Raw genomic sequence first — 16,511 nt, forward strand, 5'->3', positions numbered from 1 at the left:
GGCTTCGTTTAGAGATGCCAAGGTGAGATTGCAAGAGGTGGAATAATTTGTCAGTTTTGAAAGAATATATTCATGAAACTGATTTAGGTTCACCATTTCTTAAGTCAGTTAATTTTCTACTAAACTATGATATTTAGAGATGACATGTTAGTACAATTTCAGAAGTGACATCAAACAACTGTCCATCAGAACCCAAACCCTGTTATACAAGATGATAAGATAGTGAAGCATGTTCTAATTGCATTTACATTAGGTATAATAGGAAATATGCTAAGACTATCTGGAAACAATCATAAATATATGATCTCTTCGTACTTAAGAAAGCACTGAAATTAGACTAAGGGTTGTTTAATTTTTGTTGAAGGAAATAAAAAAGGCTAAAAACATCAATAATCTTGATATATTTATATTTATAAATAAATATATATTCAAACCCTGCAGAGTAAAATTACAACAAATATACTTTAGATGATTTAATCTTAAACACAGTCTCTTAATTCTCTTAGATGTTGCTAAGTAGCCTTACCCTATGCAAAATTAATCTACTGTGCTTAATATATATTATATTATGATTTATATAGATGGGAAGCCTTTATAAATGAGAACACTGAGGCAGGAGTTAAGTATAAATGAATAAAATTTGAATGGATTTTTTACTTAGAGACCTTGGCTACTATTGCTTCTGATGTGTACGGAGTTTGGAAAGAAAAGTAGACTGTGGTTGAAAAGGAGTTATAATATGAAGCTAAGTAAGAAGCTTATAAAGTGAGGGACATCTAGAACCACAGAGAGTTTAGCACAGTGGGAGACGTTACTGCTGATGCAGGCCACCAGCTGCATTTTCCTAACGGAGCATCTCTCCTGGAAGAATGACGTGACTCACCTCAGAGAGCAGAACGTGATCAGGTTTCCAGTGCGGCGTTCCGTGCACTCCTCGTGCATCTGAGCTGGAAAGGACCCTGGCCTATGAATCTATCAACCTTGGCTTCTAATGCCCTAATTTCTGTATTTTCAAAGGATATGAGTTTCAGAGGAGGGAGTTTAAGTAGAATGTCTAATTGGAAGAATCAAGCTTAACAGCACTTTACAAAGTGGATATGGCATTTTTCAGGATTGAAAAGCCTAAAGATTTTCTGCTTCGTGCCTAGAATCAGCCCCATTTGAACACACAGCCTTTGGTATGCACATTTGGATATGATATTCTTCTTTGTTTGGAGTCTCATCTCTCATCTATGAACATTTCTTCAATACTCAGGGGTGAGCAGAACCGCAGCACTTACGGAAGTGGTTTGCATCAATCGCCTCTGAAAGCTCGGCCCCACTGAGGACAGTGAAGCTCCCGGAAGACGAGACAGATGCTGCCCTCCGCCTCTGGCGTCCAGCGAGGGCTTCTTTCTGCTGCAGCCACACCTCTCTCCTCTCAAGCTTGTAAATATCTTTTCACACATCATTTTTGGGGGAATGGAGGGGGAAATGTGCAAATTATCACTCCATTTAGCTACCTTTGTTACTATGGATACACCTGGAAAGTGAATATTATAAATTACTCCTTTGGTGGAGAATCTGTCAGCATGTTATCAACTGAGAGACAAATTTCATGAAGAATAGTCTTCAGTGAAAGTCACAAGAAAGCTTAAAAAACATATAGTGTCATTGTTCTTTTATATTTTATTATTTCTCACCCTTTTTCATCAGGTGATATACCGAAGATGTGAATTAGCTTTCAGGCCCAATTTTTTATCCTAATAATGGCTTTCACTGATACTACTTCTAGTGACAAAAGTACATCCCTATGGAAGGGCAGGTCCTAGTTTTCTGTTGACAATTGTTGGCAATTATTTGTGAATTAACTTATTAAGAAGCCATGTGTCATGTGAGGCTCTAAGAAATGCAAAGGGGATTACTTGGGGGGGCTTTGGGGTGCTCAGTGAAGCACTTTTAAAATTCCTTGAAAGCAACTCTAGGGTAGCCCTATTGGTAACAGGTGGTCTATTTCTTTTTCTTTCTAGTGTGAAACACAAAAATCTTCCTAGGGTCCTGCAAAAATGCATTATCTTACCTTCTGAACTTAAAAGTAAGTTCACTTCAGTTGTCAACTTTAATATTAAAAGAGGAAGCTCTGCTTATCAAAACTGAAAAGTCGTATTTCTCTTGAATAAATAACTGTCCATCACAACTATCTTGCTTTGATCTGATTAAATTCTGTTCTCTGAGGATCAAAGACTTCAAATATTCCATTTAAAAGTCAGAGATTTTATCCTGTAGCATGACTGAAAACCAAATCCTTTAACCAATTGCTGTTCAGACATTTCAGAAAGCATATACTTGTTTAATTTCTGCATACAGGCAGTAAATTTAGAAAGTTATCATCTTAATGGCATGAATACAAAGTAATAATATTAGAAACTAATAATTTTGAATTTCATTTTCTCTAAAATACAGTACTAATTTAGAAGGCCCACAATTTCACACTTACTTGCTTTTATGTTTAATTTATTGTTTGCAACTTCTGTCTTAAGGACCTTAAGCAAAGTTTTTTATATAGTAATATATACTTCTTGGATAAAGTATTTTTCCTTTATTCTGGAGAACCTTTGAACTTTCAGAAAACCATATACATCCAAATTTGATTTTTTAAATTAAATAGACTATTTTTAGAAAAGTTCTAGGTTCCTCACACAGAATGGAGAGGAAGGCATAGAGATTCTCCATACATCTCCTACTCCTATATATGTGCAGCCAGCCCCACCATAAAAATCCCGCAGTGGGGTGGTAATATTTATTAAAATGAATGAACAGGCATTGACACGTCATCATCACCTGAAGTCCATGGTTCACCCTAAAGTTCACCCCTGGTGCTGTACCATCTATGGTTCTCAACAAATATCTAATAGCATGCATCCACCATTATAGTATCACACAGAATAGTTTCACTGTCCCCAAATTCTCCTGTGCTCAGCCTATCATCCCTTCCCTGAAAGTCCCAGCAACTGAAAGTTCCAGAATGCCCTGTCCTGCTGGGATGTCGCAGAGCTGGAATCACATAGTATGCAGACCTGTTGGACTGGATGTTTCTACCTAGCAATATGCACCCAAGATTCCTCCGTGTCTTTTCATGGCTTGATAGCCCATTTCTCCCCTGTGTTGAACAATATTCCATTGTCTGGATGTGTCTCAGTCTTTCCATCCATTCACTCACTACCAATGTCCTAGCTGCCTCCAAGTCTTGGCAATCATAAACACAGCTGCTAGAAAAACTCATGTAGACTTTTGTGTGGATACAAGTATTTGGATAAATACTAAGAGTGCAATCACTGGATTACATGGCATGAACATGTTTAATTTTTTGCAAGAAACTATCAGATTTTCCTCCAAAGCGGCTGCACTTATTCACTGCATCACCAGCAATGAATGACAGTTTCTGCTGCTCCGCATACTCACCAACACCTGGTGCCATCAGTGTTTTGGATCCTGGCCATTCCAATAGGTGTGCAATGGCATCTCACCAGTGTCTTAATTTGCAATTCTCTGAAGGCATATGATGCAGAGCATTTTTTCATATGATTATTTGCCATCTGTATATCCTCCCTGGTGAGATATTAACTCAAGTTCTCCATTTTTCAGTCAGGTTTCATCTTCTCACTGCTGAGTTTCAACAGTTCCAGAACTATTTTGGATGGCAGTCCTTTATTGGATATGTCTTTTGCAAATATTTTCTTCTGGTCTTCAGCCTGTCCTCTCTGTCATTCTCTAGATATTGTTTTTCCTAGATCAGAAGTTTTTAATTTTACTTAAGTCTAGCTGATCGGTTTCTTATATGGATCATGCTTTGGTGTTTTATCTAAAAAGTCATAACCATACCCAAAGTTATCTCTGTTATCTTCTAGAAGTTTCATAGTTTTGCATTTTACATATAGATCTGTGATCCATTTTCAGTTAATCTTTGTGAAAGATATAAGATCTGTGTCTAGATTGATTTTTTTCTTGCATGTTGACACCTAGTTCCAACACCATTTGTTGAAAACATTGTCTTTGCTCCTTTGTCAAAAACCAGTTGAGTGTATTTGTGTGGGTCTTTTTCTGGGTTCTCTATTGTTCCACTGATATATTTATTCTTTCAACAATACCAAAGTGTCTTGATTACTTAGCTTTATAATAATCTTGAAGTCAGTAGTGTCAGTCTGTCTTTGTTGTTCTTCAATATTGTGTTGGTTTTTTGGGTCTTTTGCCTTATCATAAAATTTTAAATCAGTTTGTAATAATCATAGATTAAGATGCTGTGATTTTCAATGAGACTGCATTGAATCTGTAGATCAAGTTGGGAAGAATCTACATCTTGACAATGTTGAGCCTTCTTGTGCATGAACATGGAATCTCTCTATTTATTCAGTTCTTCCTTGATTTGATTTATCAGAGTTTGCAGTTTAATTTTCATATGGATCTTGTGCATATATTGTTACACTCATACCTAAGTATTTAATTTTGGGGGTTGCTCTTTAAATGGCATTGTACATATTAGCCTTGTGTTCTTCAGTCTTGCTTTACTTACTTATTAGTTCAAGGAGTTTTTGTTGATTCTTTCTTATTTACTTTCAGATGTCCTAGATAGATGACATATCATCTGCAAACAGTTTTATTCCCTCCTCATCAATCTGTTACCTTTTATTTTCTTTTACTATCTTCTTGCATTAGCTATGACTTCCAATACCATGTTCCAGTTCCAATATACCGAGGAATATTCTTACTGTGAACCTGACCTTAAAGTATTAAGCATTAAGTATGACATTAGCTCTAGACATTTTGTAGATGTTCTTTATCAAGTTGAATAAGTTTCCTCCTATTCCTAATGTATTGAAAGTTTTTATCATGAATGGGTATTGGAATTTGTCAAATGCATTTTCTGTATCTACTGGTGTGACCAAGTGATTTTTCTTTTTTAGCCTGTTGATGTGATCAATTACTTTAACTGACTTTCTAATGTTGAACAAGCCTTGATACCTCAACTAAATTCCACTTGGTTGTGTCTATAAATCTTTTTATACATTGCTAGATTCAATTTACTCATATTTTGTTGAGTATTTTTACATCTATATTAAAAAATATGTTGGCCTGTAGTTTTCTTTTCTTGTAATGTCTTTGCCTGGTTTTGGTATGAATAATGCTGGCCTCATGAAAGAAGTTAAGGAGTATTCCATCTGCATTTATTTTCTGAAAAAGATTGTACAGAATGGCTATAATTTTCTCCCTAAATGTTAGAGTTCACCAGTGAACTGCTCTGGGCTTGGTGTTTTCTGTTTTGGAAGATTATTAATTATTGATTTAACATCTTTAATAAATCTAATCCTGTTCAAATCATCTGTTTCTTTTTGTGTGAGTTTTGGGAGGTTGTGTCTTTCAAGGTATTGGCCCATTTCATTTAGGTTTTCAAGTCTGTGGGCAGAGTTGTTCATAGTTTTCCTTTACTACCCTTATTATGTCCATGGAATCTGTAGTGATGCCCCCTCTTTCATTTCTGATAAGGTAGTTGTCTCCTGTTTCTTTTTCCCTAATTAGCCTAGCCAGATGCTTATCAGTTTTATTGATCTTTTCAAAGAACTAGCTTTTGGTTTTATTGAATTTATTGATTTTTCAGTTTTCAATTTCACTGATTTCTGAACTAATTTTTATGAAATTATTTTTCAATGAAAAGTGATAATCTCTATCTTGCTTCCCCGAGTATGACAGGTGTGGTCCTCATTGAGTTTGTTTCCCCACAGCTAACTCAACTTCAACAGATGAACATTTGTTTCCAGAGCATTAAGCAGGTTAAAAGATAATGCAGAAAGAGAATTTGTGGTGGATTATATGGAATTCTAAAACTCTTCCAAGTCATGGCACCATTTATGGGACAAATATACATACTTCCCAAGTGGTAATACTGAAGAACATACAGTGAATTTTTAAAAGGATCACTAACACAATAAACATACTAAAAACATGAAAGAAAGCAATGCAAAGCTACATACCATGGATACCCAATAATGATAATTATGATTAACTCCCTAACAATTCAGGTAAATAAAGCAGCTGTGTACTGGGATGATCATGGAATATTTCATAATTTCTATTTTTAACTATTTTTTTAAGTCTACACTTTCAACAGTGTCCTTTAATTTTGTAAATCATACCTATTTACTGGAGAACCATAATTTATCCAGAGTTGCACAACAATTTGTCACAAAATTAATCAGAATTCAGGATGTACTTTCGGTAATTCATCTTTTGCAGAATATGACAGAGTAGAGTTAATTAGCAGTGATTAAAAGAATGGTGTTTACCTCCAGTGTTATGTTTACGTTTCAGAGTAAGGACTTAAATGTCAATGTGTCATGGAAGAAAATTACTAACCAACTTCAGTTGACTCTGAAAATGCCTACAGATAGTTTGACGAACTTCAATATATGCATAAAAGGACACATTTTAACCTAAATATATTAGGAAATATTTAAATGTGAGAAAACACCCGGAGAGGTAAGAATGCTCGTAGACTCCAAGTATGGCCTCCTCCAGTCAGCGTGAAACAAACAATTGCTCCTTTAGTTGCCACCATGCTCGCAAACCGGGGTTGGCATTGTTAGGGAAACATATATAGTTAAAAGCAAAATCTTCACCCAACCCAGAAAAGCTCTCTAGAAAGGTGGCAGAGAAAGAAAACAGTTTTAATATGGTGTAAGTATTAAACCAGAATGTGATGTGTGTCAAAGGCAATAAGCTAAGAGATTACAAAGACAGAAAGACATCTCATCCTTTAATACAGCTGAGCAGATACAATCCATTACATGCATGTTTTCAAGATAAGCAGTAACTATTGTCACACATAAAGTTCATCCTAAATTTACCTGGTAATTGAAGTACTGTCTGTGTTGGCTATTTGGATTTATCCAGAAGAAAAACAAACTTTGCTTATACTTATGACGGGAGGTAGTTTTGCAGTTTGGAGCAAGGCAACCACAAAAGTAAGTCCCAACCTTCCCCAGAAGCAGCGCAGTAGGGATGCTGTTTCCCTTGACATTTGCATCTCAAAGATATGGCTCCCAGGTCCTTGAGAAAGGCACTCCTAGGTCATCAAGCTGATGAAAAGCCTAGCTAGTTTCCAAAAGGACTTAGACATTTAAAACAGAGGAGACTGTATTTGTACTTGCAAGTTTTCTAAAGTAAATCTTCTAAGGAAAAGAAAGGGAGGGAAATCTCTTTCCTTATTTCAAAAAGTAAGAATTAAGCCTCTTTTAATTTGTATTTATCATCACAGTATCCAGATTGGCAGCTCTTGGTAGCAGTGTGCTGGGAGTAGGAGTATACAACAGATGATTTAAATTAGAAAAAAAGAACTACTGTTTGCCACCGACTCCCTCCATGTCCCTCTGTGTGGGGTGTCCTCACAAGCCTGAACTCGGCCAATGCAAACTTACCTACGAAATAAGGAAGCAGTGAAGACATAGTGAGGGAGCTAAATATAGCCATAGGCTTCAACTGAACCTTTCTATTTAGAAATGGAAGCTTGAGAACCACATCTCCATATTCCAGTGTTCCTACCACAAATTCAGTCTGAGCACGCAACAACCTGTGCCCAGGCCACACCCAGTGAGCACAGCGTGGGGGAGGCCACCCCAAACCACCCTTACCTCTAGGGACCCATGGGCCTCCTTCAGCTGCTTCACAGTGACAGTGACAGGAGCTGAAACCACAGGATCATCCTCCAAAAGGGAAAGGTCACAGAGGGTGACCATGCCCTCAGCACTGTCTTTTGTGATGGAGAAGAGCCTGCTCCTGGGTGGGAAGCCTCTCGCGTCCTCACAGACGGCACTGTCTGTGCCATGCTTCGGGACACCAGTGGCAGGGAAACTATGACCTTCATTATCACCCCAAAAATGAAAACGGTCTTGTGTCCTGTAAAGACATTGCTGGGAGTGAACAGAGCACAGAAGCTAAATTCCAGCACTACTGAAATATACAGAGATGATAAGGTCTAAGTTGCATTTCAACCAGTTAATTATTCACTGGATTTTTCTTCAGTGGCAACCAACTAATTAGAAAATTAGTGCAGGACACCAAATGCCAAAGACTACCCCTTAAAAAGGTTCAATGAAACAAAACCAGCAATGTCAAAGAGTATTGAAATCACTTATGAAATATATTTAAATGCTTCCTCTGACGGCAAAGTGCATCTGGGCTTTGCCAAATCAAGTTGACAAAGTATCTTGCCCTACAGTTTCAAGCTTTCTAATCAAGTGATGTGGGCACCATTAGCAACGATTGGAAGTGGGTGATGATGCATAAGGAAAGGTGCCACCCGTAATGTTGAAAAGGCTCTGTACTTCTGGGGCCTTAGAAATCAATCATTGCTTGAATTACACATGGTTGCAAAAGATGCAAAATGCAAAACTTCCTGGGGTACATGTACCTTCACATTCCTTGGTATTTAAGTGAAGACAGTGAGAACCTCTAGCCTGGAGCTTGCTTGAGGGAATATGTGGCCTCCCACAAAGGAAGAGAGGCTGGGAGGAGGAGTCTGCAGAGAAGGAAGAGAGATGGAGAGAGGGGAGGTTAACCTGGCTTCTTTTTGCTTGCTGGTAAATAGCTGGTGTCTCACTTTCCCTCTTTTTTGACAAAGAGAAACATGGTAAGTTGCAAAACATGAAAAGAGAAAAGAAAGAATTTGGAAAACAAGTCTGAGATCATTTTCCTAGATGCCTTTTTCTGACGTTCAGGTTAAGATTCAAACTAATACCAGTCACATATTTGCCCAGTGAAAAGTTACAGAGTAGGTTAAACTCTTCCCTAGCCACCAGCTTATCTGTTCCCTCCTCAACCCTGAGAAACCTACTGAGAGCAGTTTCTCACTAGAGATGTTTAGTACATCAGAATTTTTCTTTTCTTGATTTCTTCCGTTATTTAAATCTTGCTTACTTGCTGTGGGGCATCTCAGTTAAGTATCAATGTAAAATCAGTGTAAACTCGTAAACAACCCAACCCCATATTTTTTTTTTTTACCCTGATCTTTAACATTACTTGTAAGAGTTTTGAAAATCAGGTTTAATTTCTAGAGCAGCAACTTGGTCTGAAGTCTTCCCATCAAGGATTCCTTCCACGGACCAACCTACACCTCTACTGTCGTGGGCTTCTTCACCAGCACAATTCACCCCTGAAGTGTGTATGGCTGTACCTTGGTGTGAACTCTCGCCAATTCTGGGCTGCAGCTGCCCACGCTGCTGTCTCATTCTCCTGGGTCTCTCATTCCGGCTGCTCCACTCCCTTTATTGCATCAGTAAGGCTTGGAATGCCCAGGAGTGACCCACTTGGGGGTGCATCCCTGAAGCTTTGCAGGCACTCCGCTTACACCTTTTGTCCTCTCTCCACACCCCTGCTTCCCAGAAGACCACCGTAAAGATGGCATTACCGCAATACGGACATGAATTCTGAAGGAAAATGACTGTCTTTTCAACCTGGGACAAGTGCTTTTTTGGTAACTGTACAAGAAAGTAGAGTGTACAAGAATTAGAAATGCAAACATCTCCACAGATAAAAATTAAACCATCATTGGATGACTTTTACATGTTTCTCCTGGGGTGGAATTTTTTGTTCTGATTTTGTTTTCTACAGTTTCTCAGCTCTTTCTTCAAGCAGTGAAATCTTTTTCTCCAGAGAAATGTGTCATACAGAAGGCATGACCGCAGAACTGCTCTGTTGTGGGAGAGGAGAGCCTAAGCTCCGAGCTCTTATCCATCTGAATTCCTCTGTGATGCCCGGGGAACTCTGTGGAACCCCAGGGGGCCAGGAATCAGTTTGAAAACCAAATTCCAGTCACTCATAGTCACATAGAGAATTTTCTGGTCCATCTTCCGAGTTGAATATATAGTTAAAAGAGACTCTGACTTCGTAAATGATTTTAAAAAGGTTAAATTTTGACAGAACCTCACACAGGCAAGTCTGCTTCTTTGCCAGAGTCACTGTGTCTTTCCTATTAGCACTTCTCAGTTGGTATTCAAAATATACCATTTTCTACTGTATTGATCATTATCTCTTAATTGCCCTCTTCCATTCTAGACTAGAAGCATCTAGACAACAGGAACTGCATTTTATGCTTATTTGTATTCCATCCCTTACTGCAGTGTCCAGCATCTGCTAAACACTCTGTGCTTCTAAGTTTCTGTTGATAGAAGTGATTAAAACTCTCAGATTAAAAAAAAAAGATGTTTCTGGAAATAAATTGGAGTTTGACTGAAGTACGTCGTGGTTCTCAGCTCAACAAATCTTTAGCAGGCTTCTTCCTGACACGAAGCCCTGATCTCAATTTCTTAGAGCATTTCCTTTAGAAAACTTCCAAATTCTCTCTGCCCCTTTGAGACAGAAATCATTTTTAAAGGCTTTCACCAGTTTTATAATCTACGATTATCTTTCTCAAAGATGTGGAAACCAGTTCTTTGAAATGTAATCAGTTATTAAGGAAGTTAGCACCCTTAGATCTCAGTTCCTGGGCAGGGTAGACCTCTAACTTCCAGACGGCAGGCACCCTGCTCTAGGTTGCAAAATTATCCATTGCTGTGAAAATACATAGCAAATTACTTTCAGTTTGGGTAAGGCCAATTAGCAGACACGGATGGCCTACAATTTTCTTCACCCACCTCTCCTCATCCTCATTTCATAAAAACTGTTCAGTCCTTTGTTTTAGTGGAATTAAGTTCAGACTGAGTTTTGGCCTTTCTCCCCTATTGCACTAGTTTTAAATAAAGTCTCCTTTACCTGTTTAACTTTGTCCATTGCAAATTTTGCTTTGCCACAGACTTCTAATCAAAATTAATTGTTCTGCTGCTCAAACCTCACTTGCCATAATCATATGAAACTATTTTTCAGGAAATGAATAGGTTGTTTAAAAAAAATATTTGTCCACCACTGCAAGGAAAACTTTTTGCATTGGTGATGGCAAGGACAAATCTGGAGAAAATAGTAAAAGTGACAAAAAGGTGAAATTAACTGATTTACACTTCTGCACTCTGTACTGAGCCAGCTCTGATCATGTGTAAGTTATATCCTTGTATGAAAGTGCCTTTACACCTTGCAGTGTAGGCCACAAGGGAACTAAAGGTGTATCTTTCTGCTTATTAGTAGACTCTACATGTCATGCTCGTTTCTTCTTGATAAAGCAGCAGAATTTAAGTCATCTAGTTTTAGAGGCCAGGAGAGGCTCATTTGAGCCACATCTGCACCTTTTTTTTTAGCGGGACTGTCTACTGCAGGCTCTGTCCTCAGCACAGCACCTGAATGTATACCTGACTATCCACACTGAATTCACCTAGAGTGAGTTGGAACATAGAGAATTAGCTCCAGGAAACAGAAGGAAAGAAACCAGTTTTGAAACATTTTAGGCTGGAAATGATTTTTGGAGTTAAAAAGTTCCATCCTTACATTTTAGAGGTGAAGAAAATGTGGACCTTCAAGGAGCCACAAAATGAGTTAATGACAGAAATGAGACTGGAAATTAGGAATCTGAGAACCTTAGTCTGCTCTTTTTCTATTTTCTGCCTATTTTTGACATTCTTCTTCAGTTTATTTATTTTTTTGTCATTTGTTCCTATGTCCTTTGATTCTATGTTTCTTTGCTGTCTCACAGATCCCATAAATTCATCTCTAAGATTTTGTGGTCTGCATGAGTCACTCTTGAGGAATATGTATGTTTTTAAAAGAAAAGTGCAGAGGAATATTAAGTGGAAAATCATGAATGATCCACGGGGGGATTTCTTTCTGCAGAAGGGATATTTTTTGTACCAGGAGAGTATTTTCCTCCATGCCTCTACCCCCTTGCTATCTCTGCTACAGAAAGCATGCTTTGGCATCAAAATTCAGTGATGAATACAGTTCACATAAGAGGCAGATTCTGAATACAGGCCAGGATCTGAACACCAATGACTTCAACATACAGCTTACAAAAAGGTGACTCAATATACTTTCATCTAAGTTGTCTCTATCCAGACTAGAGAAACCCTTGTACATTCTCATTTCTACTTACTGGGAGGAGAATGAGATAGCAAGTCAAGTCCAAGAAAAACCATAACTGGTTTTGGACAGTTCCACCTTTTTATGTTTCATGTTTCATTTCCTGGCTTAAATAGAGTCAACTGAAGAAATTTAGATATAAAAATGTATATATAAATTAACCAGTTTAAACACACATGACACACTTACACACACACACCTTGGTGTTGTGCAAAATTGTTTTCTGGCCAAATATATCTGAAATGTAGTATGTCAGGAGTTAACTTTCCTCTTTTCTCAATGGAATTTTCTCCCCCCACACATGAATGTACCTGTGTCTAGTGGAAGTAATGAACTTGTATCTTCATACTTGCAGGACACGGCATTGGTTTTGCAAAACACAGGCTGTTTCTTTACTCAGCTTCCACGTGAATTTAATGTCACTGCAGAGTTCCCAGGTTATCTGCCTTTCCAGTCTGCCTTCTGGACTCATCAGAATATTAACTGCCTTTTAAGATACCCCGTGTTCCCACAGGGCTATCCTTGAACAGATAAAAGCTTAGAGTGGACCTGACCTTTCAGCATATCCTTTACTTTTATGCTTGTTAGCAAGTTGTACCTTTTGAGAACTGCCTTTCTGAGATTTTTTTTAAGGCTATGGGTCCATTTTGTAGTTTCTCTCTCCTACGTAAAACACTGTCCTCTAAACAGAGAGAAGTCACTCTGTTGAACATTAAACATTAGAAAATCTATATGAAAAAAATGTTTCAGATACAATGATTCTCAATCTCAATGGCATCAAATATTATGAAAGTAGTAGAACACATATTAATAGAAAATCTTTGAATTTATAGATGAAAAGAAAAAATAAAAAAAGGATACAGGGAAAGCAACACAAGGGACAGAAGAATGAAGTCCATTTATTTAGTTACTTTATGTTACTTGTATCATTATTTAGAGTTTTGCTTTAAAATTATGTTAAATATTAAAATGAGAGGAGGATCTTAGGGTGGATTAATTTGGATTATAATTTGGTACTACTGATATATTGCAAGATGAGATGGTAATTGTTTTCTATAAATGATATTTTAGAGAATCAATGATCACAGTTTTCAATGTCAGATATGGAATTTTGAAGTTGTCACTGACATTCTGTTTTCCTAAGGAAGTATTACGATAATATTTAAAAAATTCTCAAAGTAAAACTCATTGTTCTGTGCTTCAGCTAAGATTATACACTCATACCAGGCTGCAGAAAATTGGATTGAATACAAAGTATTATGCAGCACACATTAAAAGCCTCCTCTATTTAAACACTGTTCTCTGTACAATAGCGAGCATGCCTTGAAACAGGAAAAAGATGGTGGCATGAGAAATGAGGCAGAAACCTCCTCCCAAAACTGCATATAACTCGAAAACACAGCAAATAAAACTAATTGTGAAAGAAAAACCAGAGGACTGCAGAACAGGCTGTCTACATTTGGGGGAAGGAGAAGACCTCGTAGAAAAGGGTACAGTAGCAAAGCCACTATGCAGCAGGACCCAAGCCCTCCCACCAGCCCAGCTAACAGGTGGGAGGAAGAAGAATGGCGCTTGGAGGAAGCAGAAGCCCAGGACTGCTCAGGAGAAAGGGCAGGTGAACAAAATCATCCCAGCACACTCAGCCCAGCAGGCTGGGAACTCTCAGGAGCTTCAAACACTTCATCTCCCTTGCTGGCAACACAGGCCTGAGACCCCCACTGCGATATGCAGTCTGCTGCGCCTTTCTCCCGGCAGGCACGGGTCTCACACACCTGCTGCCCCCGCCACTGCACCAGGCCAACTGGAGGGTAGCTCCATCCATGGCAGCTACAGGGGCATAGCGTAGAGGCTCCTCCTTGTGTACTCACACATCTGGTCCTGACAGTGGAGGCAGGCGCCAAGGCTGGGAAGCAGGAAAGAGCTCTTTCCTCCCAGCAGGTGCCGGTTCTGCTCACCGGGGACACCCGCCATTGCTATGGGTGCTCAGCAGCTCCGGAGAGTAGAGCTTCTGGGCACTAGAGGGTGCTGCCTACGAAAAGTTGTTATTCCATAGGAATCACTAAAAACATGAAACAGCAAAAAATTTTCTACAAACAAAAATACAGAAGACGCCAGAAAGAGGGCTAAGTGAAACTGAAATAACCACTCCTCTTGATAAAGATTTTAAAATAAAAATCACAAACTTGCTCATGGAGCTACAGAAAATTATTCAGGATCTCAGGGAGAATATCAAGAAAGAGACGGAAACTTTGGAAAATGCAGTATCTGAAATGAAACGTACAATGGAGGGATTTAAAAGTAGATTAGATGGAGGTAGAGGACACAATAAATGAAATACAAATTAGAGAACAGGAAAATAAGCTGAAGTGCAGAGAGAAGAAAGGATCTCTATGTAATGTAGGGCAGTCACGTGGAATGTAGTACCGCACTAACAAGTAAATTATGACTCTAGCATCTTACTATGCTGACGGACAGTGACTGCAATGGGGTGTGGGTGGGACTTTATAATATAGATGAATATTGTAACTACAGTGTTGCTCATGTGAAATCTTGATAAAATTGTATATCAATGATACCTGAATTTAAAAAAAAAGGGTTATCATGCCTTTAGAGTTGTGGTTTCTGTCTGCTTTGTTCACTACTGCATCCCAAGTGTGTAGAACTTGTGCCCTGGCACAAACTGGGTATGCAGTAAATATTTGCTGATTGGGTTCCTGGACCAGGACTTCTCGAAAAATTGTCAGAGAAACACTGGAGTATTCCTTTTGTTAATAAATATTCTATGAAAAAGGGGTTCTCTGGTTAAAGAAGATTGGAAACCACAGCATTCGAGGATTATATTTTAGATATTCAAGTTCTATATAATCAAATGTCTCTAAGACTTTCTCTATTAAAGGAGTGTGTCATGGTGATTAATCTTATTGGCTATGGTAACTTTTTCGCAAGTAATAACCGTGGTCATTTTCCAGCTGTAGTGGGGTATGCTGTCCTGAGCTGCTCTAACAGTAGCCCAGGCTGTGTCACTACACCCGTGGCTTGCTTAACCGAGGATCCACGTGGATTTTGTACTCCATTTAGGAAGCTATTTTCCAAACAAGACTGAAAGTCTTTGATGATCCACAGAAGAAAGGAAAGGTCTCAGCGAGTAACAAAGTCAGATTCATAATTCAGTAAAAATCTACTCTCTTCCAAGCACCATTTTAAACAACTTACAGGCATTCATCATTTAAAACCCCAAGTAAGCCTATGGGATGGGAGTAAATTATCTCCTTTTTAAAAATAGAGAAACTGAGGCACAGACCATCTATGCACTTTGCTCGAGGTCATGCAGCCACTGGCCGCAAAGCCGGGATTTGAGTGTAGGCAGTGGTGTTCCGTGGTCTGGTCCGGTACCTGTGTTCTTAAAAACTAATGGCCAATTTTAGTGATGACCTCTTCTGGTAACCCCACATGGTAGAGATTTTTATGTTTATCATTTTAAACAAAATATTTGGATTCAAAAAAGTATTTTACATGCTATTTAAAGGATAGTGAAGATCTACTTTAGATTTCTTTATATAACTTTAGATAACTTCAGATTTGTTTATGATAATTAAGCATGGTAAAGATTCAAGGCTAACTTCTAAAAGAAAAAAGAAACAGTGAAAACTAGTAATCCAATACAAGGAAAATGATGCACATGAAAAAAATTTCAGTTAATGTAAAACTGCAAGGATTTTAAAAGCAAATAAAAAGCAAAATGATAAACAGAAAAAAAAGTTTGTTAAATATACAGTTTGTTAAATAAAGGCAAATAGACTGTACTTGTCACTTAAAAATTGAGATCATTTGATTTCATACAAAATAAAATGATTCTTAATGCTGTTTATAGAAAGGGCACTATTATGGATTGTTTTATGAAACGGAACTGTTTCTGACCAAATTTTATGTTAGGGTTTCATATGGAAACCTAACCCTCAATGTAACTGCATTTGGAGATAGGGGCTTTGAAGAAGTAATTAAGATTAAATAAGGTGCTAAGGGTGGGGCCTTAATCCAATAGAACCCGGGTCCTTGCAAGAAGATGTAGAAACCATCTCTCTTCCTCTGTGCAGAGAAAAGGCCAGGTGAGCACACAGCAAAAAGGCACCATCTGCAGCCAGGAATGAGGTTTCCCCAGACACCCACCCTACCAGCCCCTTGATCTTGGATTCCCATCCTCCAGAACTGCAAGAAAACACATTTCTAGTGTTTAAGCACCCAGGCTGTGGTATTTGGTTATGCCAGCCTGAGCAAATGAACACAGGCACATAAGACCTTCTCTTCCCAGAAGGTCTGGAAGGAAAAGGACATTAAAATACACACCAGGCAAATAAAGAGAGCTGATGCAACTATGTATCTTAAAAAAATAGTTGACTTTATGAGGGACAGTGAGGCCCAGCAGATAATCATGAAAGGCTTTGTTCACCAGGAATATTATCAGATGCATAAAATTGTGTGTC

General features: G+C 38.3%; 1 long non-coding RNA gene across 1 annotated transcript in view; it reads right to left on the bottom strand.

Annotated features, from left to right (window-relative positions):
• LOC118968142 (uncharacterized) overlaps positions 1 to 9,824 on the bottom strand; it is a 133,250-nt gene extending 123,426 nt beyond the window's left edge. Inside the window, exon 1 of the long non-coding RNA XR_012124005.1 lies at positions 9,203 to 9,824. This is a non-coding gene — a long non-coding RNA (uncharacterized lncRNA). The remainder of the gene's footprint in view (positions 1 to 9,202) is intronic.
• Between the last annotated feature and the right edge of the window lie 6,687 nt (positions 9,825 to 16,511).

The sequence above is a fragment of the Manis javanica genome, chromosome 12 (assembly GCF_040802235.1).
Source record: "Manis javanica isolate MJ-LG chromosome 12, MJ_LKY, whole genome shotgun sequence".
NCBI lineage: Eukaryota > Metazoa > Chordata > Mammalia > Pholidota > Manidae > Manis > Manis javanica.